Genomic DNA, 15,441 nt, shown 5'->3' with positions numbered 1-15,441 from the left:
TCATGTCTCTTATCAAACCGAAAATTGTCAAATCATTTGCCACCAGTCAGACCAGAATATTGCAAGATTAAAGGGGTTGTCTGAGTTTAAAAAAAAAAAAAAATTTTATATATATATATATGTGGCCGGGAGTGGGCTGCCTAAAATAATAAAGCTGTACTTACCTTCCGGTGCCCTCCCGTATCCAGCGCTGCTGTTGCTCTGGTCCGGGCGCCATGTAAACAAACATGGCCGCTGCATTCAGCTTATGGCCGGGTACGCCTATCCGTCCCTATACACAGCATTGTGTATGGGGGCCGGAAGGTTGTCGTGTCCGGCCGGAAGCTGAGTGCAGCGCTGCTCCGGCGGCCATGTTTGTTTACATGGCGCCGGAGCGACAGCAGCACTGGATACGGGAGGGCACCGGAATGTAAGAACAGCGTTATTGTTTTAGGCAGCCCGCTCCCAGCCACATATATTTTTTTTTCAAAACTCGGACAACCCCTTTAAGCTCAAACCTATAGGTATTGACAACAGGGCCCGTAGGTTCAAGTTTCAGTTAATACAGTGCCGGCGTTGCTGTTCGGCCGTTAGGTGGAACGTCCACTGCACTGTGTGCAGCCAGAGGGATTGTGCCACCATGCGGCACGTGTACATGCTCTGCAAACATTTTGTGTGTAACCGGCCTTAAAGCAAGAGGTGCTTGAAAGTTATATGGCATATGCAAGATTTGGTGAAATGGTCAAGTCAGGAAAGGTGACATCCTCTTTATTGGGAGCCTAAATGTGAAGATGCCTGGGTTCCCTTGGATTGTCCTGGAAAAATACAACATTTACTAAGGAGCAAAGTAATATCTATTTACTGATCTCCCACCACTAGGTTACCAATGTGCCCCCACTATCCATGGGAGGGGGGTGTTTATAATGAATGGATTCAGCTCCGTGTTCAGCACCATGGACAACACACTGAACACGTCAAATAGCTGTACATCACATTTTTCGTTGAACAGCAAAAGTATATTGATTTCTGATTTTCAATCTTTGAGTCAGTTCTGATCTTTCAATTTACCATTGGAAATACCTGTCCTTGGTCCTGTATGCCGGCTGTCAGGATGGTGGTCATATTTCGGAATTAGCCTAAAAGATAGACCCCTCACCTATTACTTACTGGGGTAATTAGATATATAATTTCCTTTTTTGTTTCAGAAATAAAAGGATGTCCTGGGACCTTTGACTCACCCTGAAAACAGCAAATCTACATGGAATCTCAGTCTCTATTCAGGCAAAGTTATACTTTTTTTTTTTTTTTTTGTTTCCCATTAAAGTTCTTACTTTCGCCTCGGCCTCACTACTGGAACATTATGGCACTCATATAATTCACTTAGGAATCCAAACAAATGAAGAGATTTAGTGGCAAACACAATGACAATTCATCCAAACATTCCGACAATTCCAGACACCTCTGTCTTCAGGAGCGTTCAGCAAGAGGGAAGCACCATCTGTATAACTAATGTGCAGCACGCACGTCTGACACGTACATTAAATAGTATACAGTCATGATATATAGTGTAAGTGGGATATCCCATTGTCTGGAATTATTACATTCCGTAGGATGTAAGTTATTTGCACATTGGACCTGTATATACATTACAACACTATATAGGGAATATCCAATTGACACACAAAGCTGCCTGGCACTAAAACCGAGGGGGGACCCCTAAATAAACAACCTATGATAGTTAGAAGGACATCAGGCTTTGCTTACCTCACTAACCCATTTACAAATATGGATCTGCTTGGCTTTCTTCAGACTGGAATTGCTGGATCTGCAATGTACGGATATCTACATATATTGCTTATTTACATTTCTCTTCACCAATAATCAGATGTTAATATTTTATGAGGGGGATCACCCCCTGGGTCACCCTGGCTCTTGCAGAAGAGGTCTTGTGTTTTTATTGTCTGCATGGGTCCAATGTGAATACAGTCAGAGGTTAGGAATGTTGTAGCGTTGAATTTGCCTCATGAAGTGAATGGTATAGTATGAGTCAGACGAGTGGCAGCAGGGCCCACGCCAGCACTGGGCTTACCTGGGCAAGGACCTGGGCCCAGAGCTGCTGGGGGGGGGGGCACATAAGGCTGTATTTAAGGAATCCATAGGGTGTGAAAGGGGCTTATATAAAATGACCATCAGGGGCTGCTTGGTCTGAATTTCTTGGTCCAAATTTTGAATGCCCCCCACGTGAGTTCACTGCAAAGGGGCCGACTGAGGCTCTGTTGGCCAGGGGCCTCCTGAAACCTGGAGCCAACCCCGAGTGGCAGCATAGCGAGACCACGTTGAGAAGCTGCAGCACTAGCTGGCCTGGTCTGTGAGGTGGAATAGGCTCTAACTGGTAAGTTGTAGATCTTTAAATACTGCGGAGCACCATAAGTATCTGCAACTGGGCTGTAGCCTTACATGGGACTACCTACATGACAAGAACCCTCGACCAAAAGTGTGCCTAAAATATAGCAATCGATATGTGGATGAGATTGTACAGTGGGGATATTTTGCTCTGCATTTTGTGACCAGGGATTGAAGGAGTGTCTTCCCAAGATGTGATGGGCATTATTTTACTTATCTCATACCGGAAAACATATTTGCTTATTTCCCAGAATGCCCTAGTGGAGAATGGCGATAAGTCTCCACACGCCTAAAAGGTGGCATTAATTGGCAAAGTCTTCTAAGTCTGTGTTCACATGGGGGGTTTTCAGTCAACCTCTCATTGTGTGGCCACAATGAGAGACTGCTATTACCCTGTTTCCCCTAAAATAAGACATCCCCCGAAAATAAGACCTAGTACAATTTTGTTCAGGCTTAGAAATATAAGGCCTCCCTGAAAATAAGACCCAGCGGCCGCCATTGCAGCAGCTTCCCCCACCCCCACACCGTACATTAGTATTAGTAAATATTTTAGATGCTGCACAAGGTTGTGACATGGGAAAGAATTCATGGTATAAAATCACTGACTGTTGTGCTGCAAATGTGATACCAGCAACTACCAGGATAAGAAGGGTCATTTATGGAAAGTGCTTTTACTAAACATGAGAGACTGGGGGCCAATGATTCTAATAGAAATGGAGTCACAAGAAATACAGTATGAGTTTGGAGAGTTATAGGAATGTTAGAGAAGTTGATTTTTTGTTCAATGATAAATGTAAATTCTTGTTAATGGAAAAATAAGACATCCCCTGAAAATAAGACCTAGTGCCTCATTAGGAGCAAAAATTAATATAAGACACTGTCTTATTTTCAGGGAAACAGGGTATCACATTGCTCTGGTCTCATGGTGGGGAATCGCTCTGGCAGACGCTAGGTAGTAGTGCAGGAAACACGCAGGATATACACTCACCGGCCACTTTATTAGGTACACCATGCTAGTAACGGGTTGGACCCCCTTTTGCCTTCAGAACTGCCTCAATTCTTTGTGGCATAGATTCAACAAGGTGCTGGAAGCATTCCTCAGAGATTTTGGTCCATATTGACATGATGGCATCACACAGTTGCCGCAGATTTGTCGGCTGCACATCCATGATGCGAATCTCCCGTTCCACCACATCCCAAAGATGCTCTATTGGATTGAGATCTGGTGACTGTGGAGGCCATTTGAGTACAGTGACCTCATTGTCATGTTCAAGAAACCAGTCTGAGATGATTCCAGCTTTATGACATGGCGCATTATCCTGCTGAAAGTAGCCATCAGATGTTGTGTACATTGTGGTCATAAAGGGATGGACATGGTCAGCAACAATACTCAGGTAGGCTGTGGCGTGCCTCAATTGGTACCAAGAGCCCAAAGAGTGCCAAGAAAATATTCCCCACACCATGACACCACCACCACCAGCCTGAACCGTTGATACAAGGCAGGATGGATCCATGCTTTCATGTTGTTGACGCCGAATTCTGACCCTACCATCCGAATGTCGCAGCAGAAATCGAGACTCATCAGACCAGGCAACGTTTTTCCAATCTTCTACTGTCCAATTTCGATGAGCTTGTGCAAATTGTAGCCTCAGTTTCCTGTTCGTAGCTGAAAGGAGTGGCACCCGGTGTGGCCTTCTGCTGCTGTAGCCCATCTGCCTCAAAGTTCGACGTACTGTGCATTCAGAGATGCTCTTCTGCCTACCTTGGTTGTAACAGTTGGCGATTTGAGTCACTGTTGCCTTTCTATCAGCTCGAACCAGTCTGCCCATTCTCCTCTGACCTCTGGCATCAACAAGGCATTTCCGCCCACAGAACTGCCGCTCACTGGATGTTTTTTCTTTTTTGGACCATTCTCTGTAAACCCTAGAGATGGTTGTACGTGAAAATCCCAGTAGATCAGCAGTTTCTGAAATACTCAGACCAGCCCTTCTGGCACCAACAACCATGCCACGTTCAAAGGCACTCAAATCACCTTTCTTCCCCATACTGATGCTCGGTTTGAACTGCAGGAGATTGTCTTGACCATGTCTACATGCCTAAGTGCACTGAGTTGCCGCCATGTGATTGGCTGATTAGAAATTAAGTGCTAACGAGCAGTTGGACAGGTGTACCTAATAAAGTGGCCGGTGAGTGTATAAATATATATACATATATATCAGAATACAGTAAATACATGTATACAAGCTAATCAGTAATACACATATGAAAAAATGTAATTATGTATCAAATAGGATGCATATACATAACAAAATAATCCCACTTGTTAGTGTGTAGTGTGGGTTATAGTAACACTAACAGATGTAACATAAGAGGAGCATGAGGTACTGCCTATACCACACTGAACACACGTGTAACACAATATTAGTTTACAGAGACTAAAATAGTAAGTAGGATAGAAGTGAACATAGTATATCAATACGGATACTTCTAGACATGACATTGTATACATTGCTTAATATAAATGGGACATACCAATAGTAAATGCAGAAATTAGCATCAGTATCTAGAGAAATACTATTATGGTAAATCTGCCATGTAGGTAAAGCAGTGATAGATCAATAACAGGCTATGTGGAGGCCATAATGTCCATCTGCAGTAAAGTATTTGCCAACAGTATCATTTCTAATACCGTAGCATTTGTCAACACTAAAAATGAATATATCTGTGAAAAACTGTTCTGATTAGGACTTGTTGATCCGTTCAAAAAAACAGGCAGATGTATTTTGACTGTCTGTCGCCGAGTAATTCTATGCTAGACTATACTACTATACGACTATAAAAGATGACTGAAATTTACACTAATTCCCCCAGAGCCCTTCAGGCTTATTAGCATAATTTTCAAAGTTGATTTTAGAAGGGAGAATCCCGTAGACAAATACAAAATGACTACAGTCATGGTGCCTGGATCTATGAGTAAGTTTCCCCAGTTTTATCATGATGGATTTTGATGGTAGATTTTCTTAAACTGCTTGACTCGTCTGCGCTCCCCTTTCACGCCCTTATTAGTTGATCCAGTTTTATAAGGATGTGAATAGATGGTGCTCAATTCATCACCTACCAAATAAAATGTAGTAAAGTAAAAAGTCAAATGAAGACGGTCCCCTACTGCAGGACGCCCAAATTACAGAAAAACCCTGGTTACAGACGGACCTTACTACCTAATGTGACCTCTTTGGGTGCTGTACTTTAGTTGCAATGACCAGCTGTAAGGTGTCTGTAATTACCATATGTACTCGAGTATAAGCCTAGTTTTTCAGCACAAAAAATGTGCTGGAAACCCAAACTCGGCTTATACTCGAGTAAAAAAAATATATCAAAACTCTCCTTTGTGGCTTCCCCCGCTGCTGGCTATATACTGCAGCAGGGGGCTGGCTATATACTGGGTGATATGGGCTGGCAGGCTATATACTGGGGGGGCAGCTGCTGGCTATATACTATGGGGCAGGGTCCGGCAGGCTATGTAATGGGGAGGCTGTGACCAATGCATTTCCCACCCTCGGCTTATACTAGAGTCAATATGTTTTCAAAGGTGTTTGTGGTAAAATGAGGGGGGTCGGCTTATACTTGGGTCGGCTTATACTCGAGTATATACGGTAAGTTTTATTGATAATCCCTTTTTTTCCATGACAGCAAACAATTTAGAAAATCCAATTATCACTGGGACAGAAAAAAATTTGTCTAAAGCTACAATTATAAAATATATCTGTTCTGACTTACATACAAATTCAAAGTACAAACCTACAAATTCAAAGTACAAACCTACAGAACCTATCTTGTACGTAACTCGGGGACTGCCTTTATATTGCATTGCCATATCCATTAGAAACTGCCTATATATAGCACAACATTTAGTCCTCACTATAAAATTCATTAAATAAATTGAAAAATCTTCAGATTTTTGGATAAACACCATTCAAAAACAAAATCTAAAATAATAATTAACCCCTACTGTTACGGGCAGAGCTCTCTCCATATACAGCAGGTGTCAGTTGTATAACACAGCTGACATCTGCCTGTTACTGTTAACATCGCTGCTGATGGGTGACGCCATCTTTTATGGCTGATCGCTGCCCCCCATGACGTCATCAGAGGGTTGCAATTATTTGAAATTGGAGCCTATAGTCTCATAGAGACTTATAGGCTTGCCATGTATAATGATCTCCAATAGCCTCCAAACGGCTAGCTATTAGAGATCATCAGTAAAATAGCTATATACGGCAATTCAGTAGTATTACAGTATATAGTATGAGCAATCAGATCCTGCAGGGTTGAAGTATCCTAGAGGTTCTGAAATAATAGTAAAAAAAAATTAAAACAAATATTAAAAACAAAAATGTAAAAGTTTAAATCAACCCACTTTCCAAGAACACATATAAAAATAAACAGTACAAATCATAAACATGTTGGGTATCACCGCCTCCCAAAATGCTGCTTCTATTTCAATATAAAAAAATATTCCTGGGCCGTGAACACTGTAACAGAAAATAGCGCCCAGATGTCCATATCCCCACTTTTTTTTTGCCATTTTTGCATCCATGAATATTTGAATAAAAAATGGTCAAACAGTAAGATAGGTCCATACACCAAAGTGTGAAAAGATCATTGGCCTCAGAATTTGGCAAAATGGCAAATAATTTTTTGAAATTTCCTAAAACCTAATTTGGTATCCCTGTGAGCGTATCGCCTCAAAGAATAAAGAGGAAGTGTCATTTGGAGCGTAGAATGAAAACAGCCCACATAACAACATAGAAAATGTGTTTTTTGTCAATTTCACGCACTTAGAATTTTTTTCCAGCTTTCCAGTACATTGCATGTAATATTAAATAGCACCACTAATAAACACAATTTGTCCCACAGATAAAAAGCCCTCACACATCTCTGTAAACGGAAACATAAAAAAAGTTATCATTTTTAGAATGAGGGGAGTAAAAAGCTAATGCAAGAAAAAAAAAGTCCTTGAATGAAAAAGTCCATGAACAGCCAATTGGTACCAATAAAAGTATCTCATGTCCTGCAAAAAAAACAAACCCAAACAGAGCCACGTTGGCAGAAAAATGTATTATGAGACCTGTAATGTGTCGACATTTTATTTTTTTTTTGTATTTTCACATGAGATTTTCACACCTAGAGCATAACGTTCCAGAATTACTAAGAAGTTATGACCTCTTAGTAATTCTAGCACAAACCTACTCGTGCATTTCCGACCTGGTGAAGATTCCAGTTATAACCTGTGCCAGAGGTTTAGGCTGTTTAGGGCATCCTCTCCCAGGCCTGCCTTGTTCCCCATCCTTTTTGCCATCGATTACCACTTGTATGCCAAACAACTGGTGAATGATAAAATGGCCCCCCAGTATCTAGCCTGCCAAGGATTCTAAAATCTGAGCTGTCCAATACTTTTGCAGAAAAAAATCTGCTCCATTTATATCAGATTAACAAAATTGCATTCACATTAATAGTACTGTATTACACAATAGAATTTCTGCACTCAAATTTGGATATAATATGCACCATGTACATATACCCTCAGTGTCAGTCTGGGGTTACTTGGGCTCAACCTTCATCATCTCCTAGAAGATAATTGCTACTAGTCTCCAAATTAGGTTGTCTTCCTCTGTATCTCTGGGCTCCAATAGTAGATTAGAACCTGGGCCCACCGGAGGCTCCTCTGTCCTCCACTCATTACCTGTAGTAAAGGCTCCTGTTATCAGTATAAAAGACACCTGTCCACAACCCTAAACAGTCCCACTCCAAACTCCACTAAGGTGAAGACCAAAGAGCTGTCGCAGGACTCCAAAAACAAAATTGTAGACCTGCACCAGGCAGGGAAGACTGAATCTGCAATAGGCGGCAGCTGGGTGAGAAGAAATCACCCAAGGGAGCAATAATCAGAAAATGGAAGACATACAAGACCACTGATAATCTCCATTGAACAGGGGCTTCACGCAAGATCTAACCCCTTGGGGTCAAAATGATCACAAGAACAGTGAGCAAAAAACCCAGCACCGCACAATCCTAGTGATTGACCTGCAGGAAGCTGGAACCGACGTCACAAAGGCTACCATCGGTAACACCACCAGATCCTGCAGTCTCAGACATGTCCCCTGCATAAGCCAGTACATATCCGGGCCAGTCTGAAGTTCACTAGAGAGCATTTGGATGTTCCAGAAGAGTATTGGGAGAATGTCATATGGTCAGATGAAACCAAACTAGAACTGTTGTGTTTGTAGAAGAGCGAATCTGAAGAATACCCCATACTTACTGTGTAGCATGGAAGGGTGGGGCAACATCATGACGCGGCGCTGATCCGTGTACATGAAAGAATGAAAGAGTGTATCATGAGATTTTGAGTGTCCGGGTCTTTCAGGATGACAATGATCCCAAGCACAAGGTCAGGACAATGAAGGAGCGGCTCCGTAAGAAGCATTTCACAGTCCTGGAGTGTCCAAGCCAGGCTCCAGATCTCACGACCATAGAAAACCTTTGGAGGGAGTTGAAAGTCTGTGTAGCCCAGTGACAGCCCCAACACATCACTGCTATAGAGGAGATCTGCATGGAGGAATGGCACACCATACCAGCAACATTGTATACCAACCTTGTGAAGACTTACAGAAAATGCTTGACGTTTGTCATTGCCAACAAATGATCTATAACAAAGTATTGAGATGAACTTTTGTTATTGACCAAATACTTATTTTCATAATTTGCAAATAAATTCTTTAAAAATCAGACAATGGGGCAGATTTACTTACCCGGTCCATTCGCGATCCAGCGGCGCATTCTCTGCGCTGCATTTGGGTCCGGACGGGATTTATTAAGGTAGTACCTCCGCCGTCCACCAGGTGCTGCGCTGAAAAGCATCGGAACGCGCTAGTTCACCGAGCCGGGCTGAGTGAAGGTAAGTGCAAACTCCGCAACAGATTTTTTTTTAAATGCGGCTATTGGATTGAGATCTGGTGACTGTGGAGGCCATTTGAGTACAGTGAACTCATTGTCATGTTCAAGAAACCAGTCTGAGATGATTCCAGCTTTATGACATGGCGCATTATCCTGCTGAAAGTAGCCATCAGATGTTGGGTACATGGACATGGTCAGCAACAATACTCAGGTAGGCTGTGGCGTTGCAATGATGCTCAAGGGGCCCAAAGAGTGCCAAGAAAATATTCCCCACACCATGACACCACCACCACCAGCCTGCACCGTTGATACAAGGCAGGATGGATCCATGCTTTCATGTTGTTGATGCCAAATTCTGACCCTACCATCCGAATGTCGCAGCAGAAATCGAGACTCATCAGACCAGGCAACGTTTTTCCAATCTTCTACTGTCCAATTTCGATGAGCTTGTGCAAATTGTAGCCTCAGTTTCCTGTTCTTAGCTGAAAGGAGTGGCACCCGGTGTGGTCTTCTGCTGCTGTAGCCCATCTGCCTCAAAGTTCGACGTACTGTGCGTTCAGAGATGCTCTTCTGCCTACCTTGGTTGTAACGGGTGGCGATTTGAGTCACTGTTGCCTTTCTATCAGCTCGAACCAGTCTGCCCATTCTCCTCTGACCTCTGGCATCAACAAGGCATTTCCACCCACAGAACTGCCGCTCACTGGATGTTTTTTCTTTTTCGGACCATTCTCTGTAAACCCTAGAGATGGTTGTGCGTGAAAATCCCAGTAGATCAGCAGTTTCTGAAATACTCAGACCAGCCCTTCTGGCACCAACAACCATGCCACGTTCAAAGGCACTCAAATCACCTTTCTTCCCCATACTGATGCTCGGTTTGAACTGCAGGAGATTGTCTTGACCATGTCTACATGCCTAAATGCACTGAGTTGCCGCCATGTGATTGGCTGATTAGAAATTAAGTGTTAACGAGCAGTTGGACAGGTGTGCCTAATAAAGTGGCCGGTGAGTGTATATTGTGTATAAATAGATGGACATATAGAAGAAGTGCTCACTCTTCATATATGTCAGTAAGAGAACAACATGTTTTATTATTCAACAATTAACTTCAATGAAGAAGTGGCCTTTTCTTCCTTTTTCATTCTTTTGCACTTTTGTTGTCTTCAAAACTTTGTTCCTTAAACGTGTAAGTAGAAACCCCCTTGATTCTTTCCACAATCAGACCTTTATATAGGTATATTTGTTAGGGCCTAACCACAAGAGCAACTCCTCTGTACAGTCACATTTTCTAACACAAAAATAGGATAAATATTATCCAAGAGATTGAAAACTGCTGAGCACAGGACTTTATCACTCTACAGAAAAAAAAAATCTGCATCATAAATGTGTTTTCGCAGATTTTTTTAGATTTTTGAATTTCTCGCCACTTTGCTGATTTCTGAGAGCAATGTGCTCAACAATCCTAGTAAGAAGCATCTCCCCACCCCCGGGAAACTGCATCATCATGCTTCTATTTTAAATTTAAAAAACGCCCATATCCCTCCAATTGCCTAGCGCTCAGCAATTTCCGTCACTTCCATAGAGATTAATTGAGCACAACGGTCATGCACAGTTGTCTGCTCCATTCATCTCCAGGAGTGATGAGGGGTCCAACCAGGGGCGTAACTTGAGGGGGTGCAGAGGTTGCGATCGCACCCAGGCCCAAGAGGTTTAGGGGGCCCTTATGGTGTCACTTTCCCATATGAGAAGACTATTACTATAAAACATACATTATAGTCAGGGGCCTGGCACAGACTTCTAGTTACGCCACTGGGTCCGATTGAGGTACCTGGGACCCCATCGGACCCCTCGTTCTCGTGATCTGTAGGGATTTTATCACTGCGACCCCCACGATCAGCAAGTTAGGCCCTATCATGTGGATAGGCCCTAACTTGGTTCGTGGGAAAACCCCTTTAATAATGTATGAGCTATTTGCCAGCATAAGATTCAAAAGGGACAAAAAAAAAGCTAAAGATTTTTTTTTTTAGTTTTTTTGTTACCTAAAATTCAAATAAACTCCCTATCTGGAGTGCACAAATAAAAATACACTAACAAAAACAAAATAAACATATTAGTTATCTCTATATCCATAGATACCATAACTTTTATAAAGACAAACATCCCATGCAGTGAATGTCATAGAGAAAAAACAGCTAAATCTCCACTTTTTTGACAGCTAAAACATTTGGAGTAGAACATGATGAAAAACATCACATATTTACCAAAATGAAAATCACAACCAGTCCCACTAAATATGATCCGTTACACAGCTCCCTACATGGAAGCAGAAAAAAATATATATGGGTGTCAGAATATGACAATATGAGAAAGAAAACAAAACAAAAACTGTATCATTTTGAAGAAAGAAGGGGACTTGTCACCGATGCCGCACAGTGACAAACAAAGCTAAAAACTGTTCAACTCTAAGGGCTTTTTTTGTCAATTTTGCCACATTTGGATTTTTTTTCCACCTTTCCTGAACATTATATCGAAAATTTATACATAAAAAGTTATTTTTTTTGTAGAAGACAAAGATTAAAAAATGATAACTGGAAAATATTCCAGAATTTTAGTTTTCAGTCTTTAATAAAATAAATTCCAGCCATGTCTTATTGTCTTATGCTGCGTGGCAAAGCGATTGTAGTTTGCATGGATTGCACTTTTTAAATCTGATAATAAAAGTGAAGTTTGATTTCTACACTGGTACAATAGATTCCAAACATTGGGACATGTGCAATGTGACAGCGGCATCCAGCGGCACCCCCAAAAAATACTAATTGCCACTAAATAGAGACAAAAATGTCACCAAGAGAGTTATTCTCCCTATTTCACTATAATCAATATTATGACTTTTCTTCTTTGCAGGAGTCCTGGATGTTGGTTCAGTGAGTAAGTGTCCCCCTGTGTGGCAGTGAGTAAGTGTTCCCCTGTGTGGCAGTGAGTAATTGCCCCTCCTTTGACCCTGTGTGCCAGGGCTGGGCTAGATGGGCAGAGATGCCCCCACTCTTAAGGTCCAACAGACAGCGTGACCTACATCAGCTGCAGACAGTTCATAGTGCCAGACAGGAGTGTGGCAGTAAGTAATTGGCCCCTTTGTGTGGCAGGCAGTGTCGCCTCTGTGTGGCAATAAGCAGGTGCCCCATTTGGGTGGCGGTAAATGCCATCTCTGTATGGCAGTGAGTAGGTGCCTCCTCTGTGTGGCAGTAAGTGTCCCCTCTGTGTGGTAGTAAGTATGCCCTCTTTGTAGCAATGAGTAAGAGCTCCCTCTTTGTGGCAGTGGTGAGAGGGGCTGTGTGGCAGTGAGTAGGTTACCCATTTGTGTGGAAGTGCCCACTCTGTGTGGTATCGGTAGGTACCACCTTTGTGTGGTAGCAGCCCCTCTGTGTGGTATGAGTAGGTGCCCCCTTTGTGTGGCAGTAACGCCTATGTGTGGCAGTAAGTGCCCACTGTGTGTGGTATGAGTAGGTGCTGCTTCTGTGTGGACTTACCCCCTCTGTGTGGCAGTAAGTGCTCCTTCTGTGTGGCAGTAAGTAGGTGCCCCCTCTGTGTGGCAGTAAGTGCTCCTTCTGTGTGGCAGTGAGTACCCCCTCTGTGTGGCAGTAAGTGCTCCTTCTGTGTGGCAGTAAGTAGGTGCCCCCTCTGTGTGGCAGTGAGTGCCCCCTCTGTGTGGCAGTAAGTGCTCCTTCTGTGTGGCAGTGAGTACCCCCTCTCTGTGGCAGTAAGTGCTCCTTCTGTGTGGCAGTAAGTAGGTACCCCCTCTGTGTGGCAGTAAGTGCTCCTTCCGTGTGGCAGTAAGTAGGTGCCCCCTCTGTGTGGCAGTAAGTGCTCCTTCTGTGTGGCAGTGAGTGTCCCCTCTGTGTGGCAGTAAGTGCCCCCTGTGTGTGGCAGTGAGTGCCCCCTCTGTGTGGCACTAAGTGCTCCTTCTGTGTGGCAGTGAGTGTCCCCTCTGTGTGGCAGTAAGTGCCCCCTGTGTGTGGCAGTGAGTGCCCCCTCTGTGTGGTATGAGTAGGTGCCGCTTCTGTGTGGAGGTAAGTGGGCAGTGTGTGCCAGGACTGGACTAGACAGGAGTGATGGTCCTGCATCACCTGCAGCCAGTGCTGGGTGCCAGGCAGGAGTGTGGCAGCGCTGGGTAGGTGGGTGTGTGGGAGACGTGTCCTGGGCCGGTGCCAGCTCTGCGCAGTTACTCCCTGACAGAGCAGCCGGAGCGGCTCCAGCCTGACTGCCGCCTCGCCCTGCGCCTCCTCCTCCTCCTCCTCCTCCTCCTGTGCTGCCTCCTCTCTGCCTCACAGCCGACCAGGGCACCAGCACTGACCACCAGGGCCACAGCACACAGGTAGGTCCATGGAACTTTCCCCTCATGTACATGTCCTATACATACAAGGAGGCTGCACTGCTCGCAAGTTTAAGATGTGACACTACGACCCCCATCAGATTTTGGGACTTGTACAATTTCTGCTGCAATCTAGAAATAATCCATGCTTCATTGCTAATCTTAACCATATCAACACCTGATCGATTATCTTATATGTATTTGGTAGGGAATAGTCGGATAGGCGATCACAATCGATCACTATGTATATATAAAGCATGCGTTTTTCTGTAATGTGAACGGTCACTGATCGTTATGATTGTTATGTGATAATTGGATACAATGTATTTGGTTTCTGTGTCTTCCTATGACTACTACTCTTATGCTGTGTGTCATGCTGTGACTTGTAGTCCCACGTTCATGAATTACAATGATGATGATGATGAGTTATGCTGGGAGCTTGGAAAGTTTCCCTGCGGAGAGCTGCAGTGCCGGAGCAGTGTGACAGGAGGGCTGTGATGCTGGGGATGATGTCCGGACATATTGTGATAGATCAGGGAGGAGGAGGAGGGAGAGGCCTGGAGGAGACAGTCTGACGCCAGCATTGTGCTGCTCCTGTACACACACACCCGGACACAGCACTTGTGTCATATGTATACAGCTCTCCGTATTACCTCTCATACACTATTGTCTCTATGTCTCTCTAATTCATTAGTAATCTGTTCATTATTTTTTCTTCCTTTCATTCTTACCTTCTCTAATACATACCAATGGGGGTCATTTATGTTATTAGCCCCTGCTCTTTTTGCACCTCATTTGTAGTTTTGGATCTTTGTCAAATGCAGATTTTAAAAAAAAAACTTTTTAAGGTACAACTCATACCATTACATTTTCCTACCCATGGTCAGGACTGGAGTGTTTTGCTCAATTATTTTCTCCCTTCTAAGTGCAAATCAATGATAAATAAGGCGCAAATATCTGGAAGCATACAAAGACAAATTAGGCACAAACCAGGATTACTGCTACATGGCGAACTCCAGCCAACTGCTGGAATAGACTCAAATGTGCCTGAAAAATCACTAAAATGCAACCAAAAAACGTGCAAAGATAAATTTGCCCCAATGCATCTACCTGGCTGTTTATTAGTTATCAATCATCTATATCATATCTGTCTGTCTACCTTTCTTCTATCTATCTCATATCTATCTTCTTTATTAGTTCCAATAAATAGGCAGCAATCCAAAATGTGATCGAAAATAATGGTGGATCTTCTTCTTTTGATCACATTTTGGAACTATTGCTGGGATGATCTACGGCTGTGCACCCACCATTCGTTGGACTATTATCTTCTTTATTATATAATATCATATTTTATCTATCAATTTGTCAGCTGTTAATTTATATCATATCCATTTATTCACCTATATTTCCTGACTTCCTATCTATCTATCTATCTATCTATCTATCTATCTATCTATCTATCTATCTATTTATATCTATCTATCTATCTATTTATATCTATCTCATATCTATCTATCATATCTATCTATCTATCTATTTATCTATTTATATCTATCTCATATCTATCTATCATATCTATCTATCATATCTATCTATCTATCTATCTATCTATCTATCTATCTATCTATTTATCTATCTATCATATCTATCTATCTATCTATTTATCTATTTATATCTATCTCATATCTATCTATCTATCTATCTATCTATCTATCTATCTATCTATCTATCTATCTATC

The 15,441-nt window shown here is 42.7% G+C and overlaps 1 protein-coding gene across 2 annotated transcripts in view; it reads left to right on the top strand.

Moving 5' to 3' along the window:
- Window positions 1–13,551: 13,551 nt before the first annotated feature.
- The window catches only part of SMAD9 (SMAD family member 9), a 28,942-nt gene continuing 27,052 nt past the window's right edge, over window positions 13,552–15,441 (top strand). The window contains exon 1 of one of the 2 annotated variants that reach the window (XM_072134430.1): window positions 13,552–13,705. The gene's annotated coding sequence lies outside the window, so the exon portion shown is untranslated. The remainder of the gene's footprint in view (window positions 13,706–15,441) is intronic. The other variant, XM_072134429.1, reaches the window with a different exon arrangement.

This window comes from Engystomops pustulosus, chromosome 2 (genome assembly GCF_040894005.1).
Source record: "Engystomops pustulosus chromosome 2, aEngPut4.maternal, whole genome shotgun sequence".
NCBI lineage: Eukaryota > Metazoa > Chordata > Amphibia > Anura > Leptodactylidae > Engystomops > Engystomops pustulosus.
This window is presented reverse-complemented; position numbering and strand designations above follow the sequence as displayed.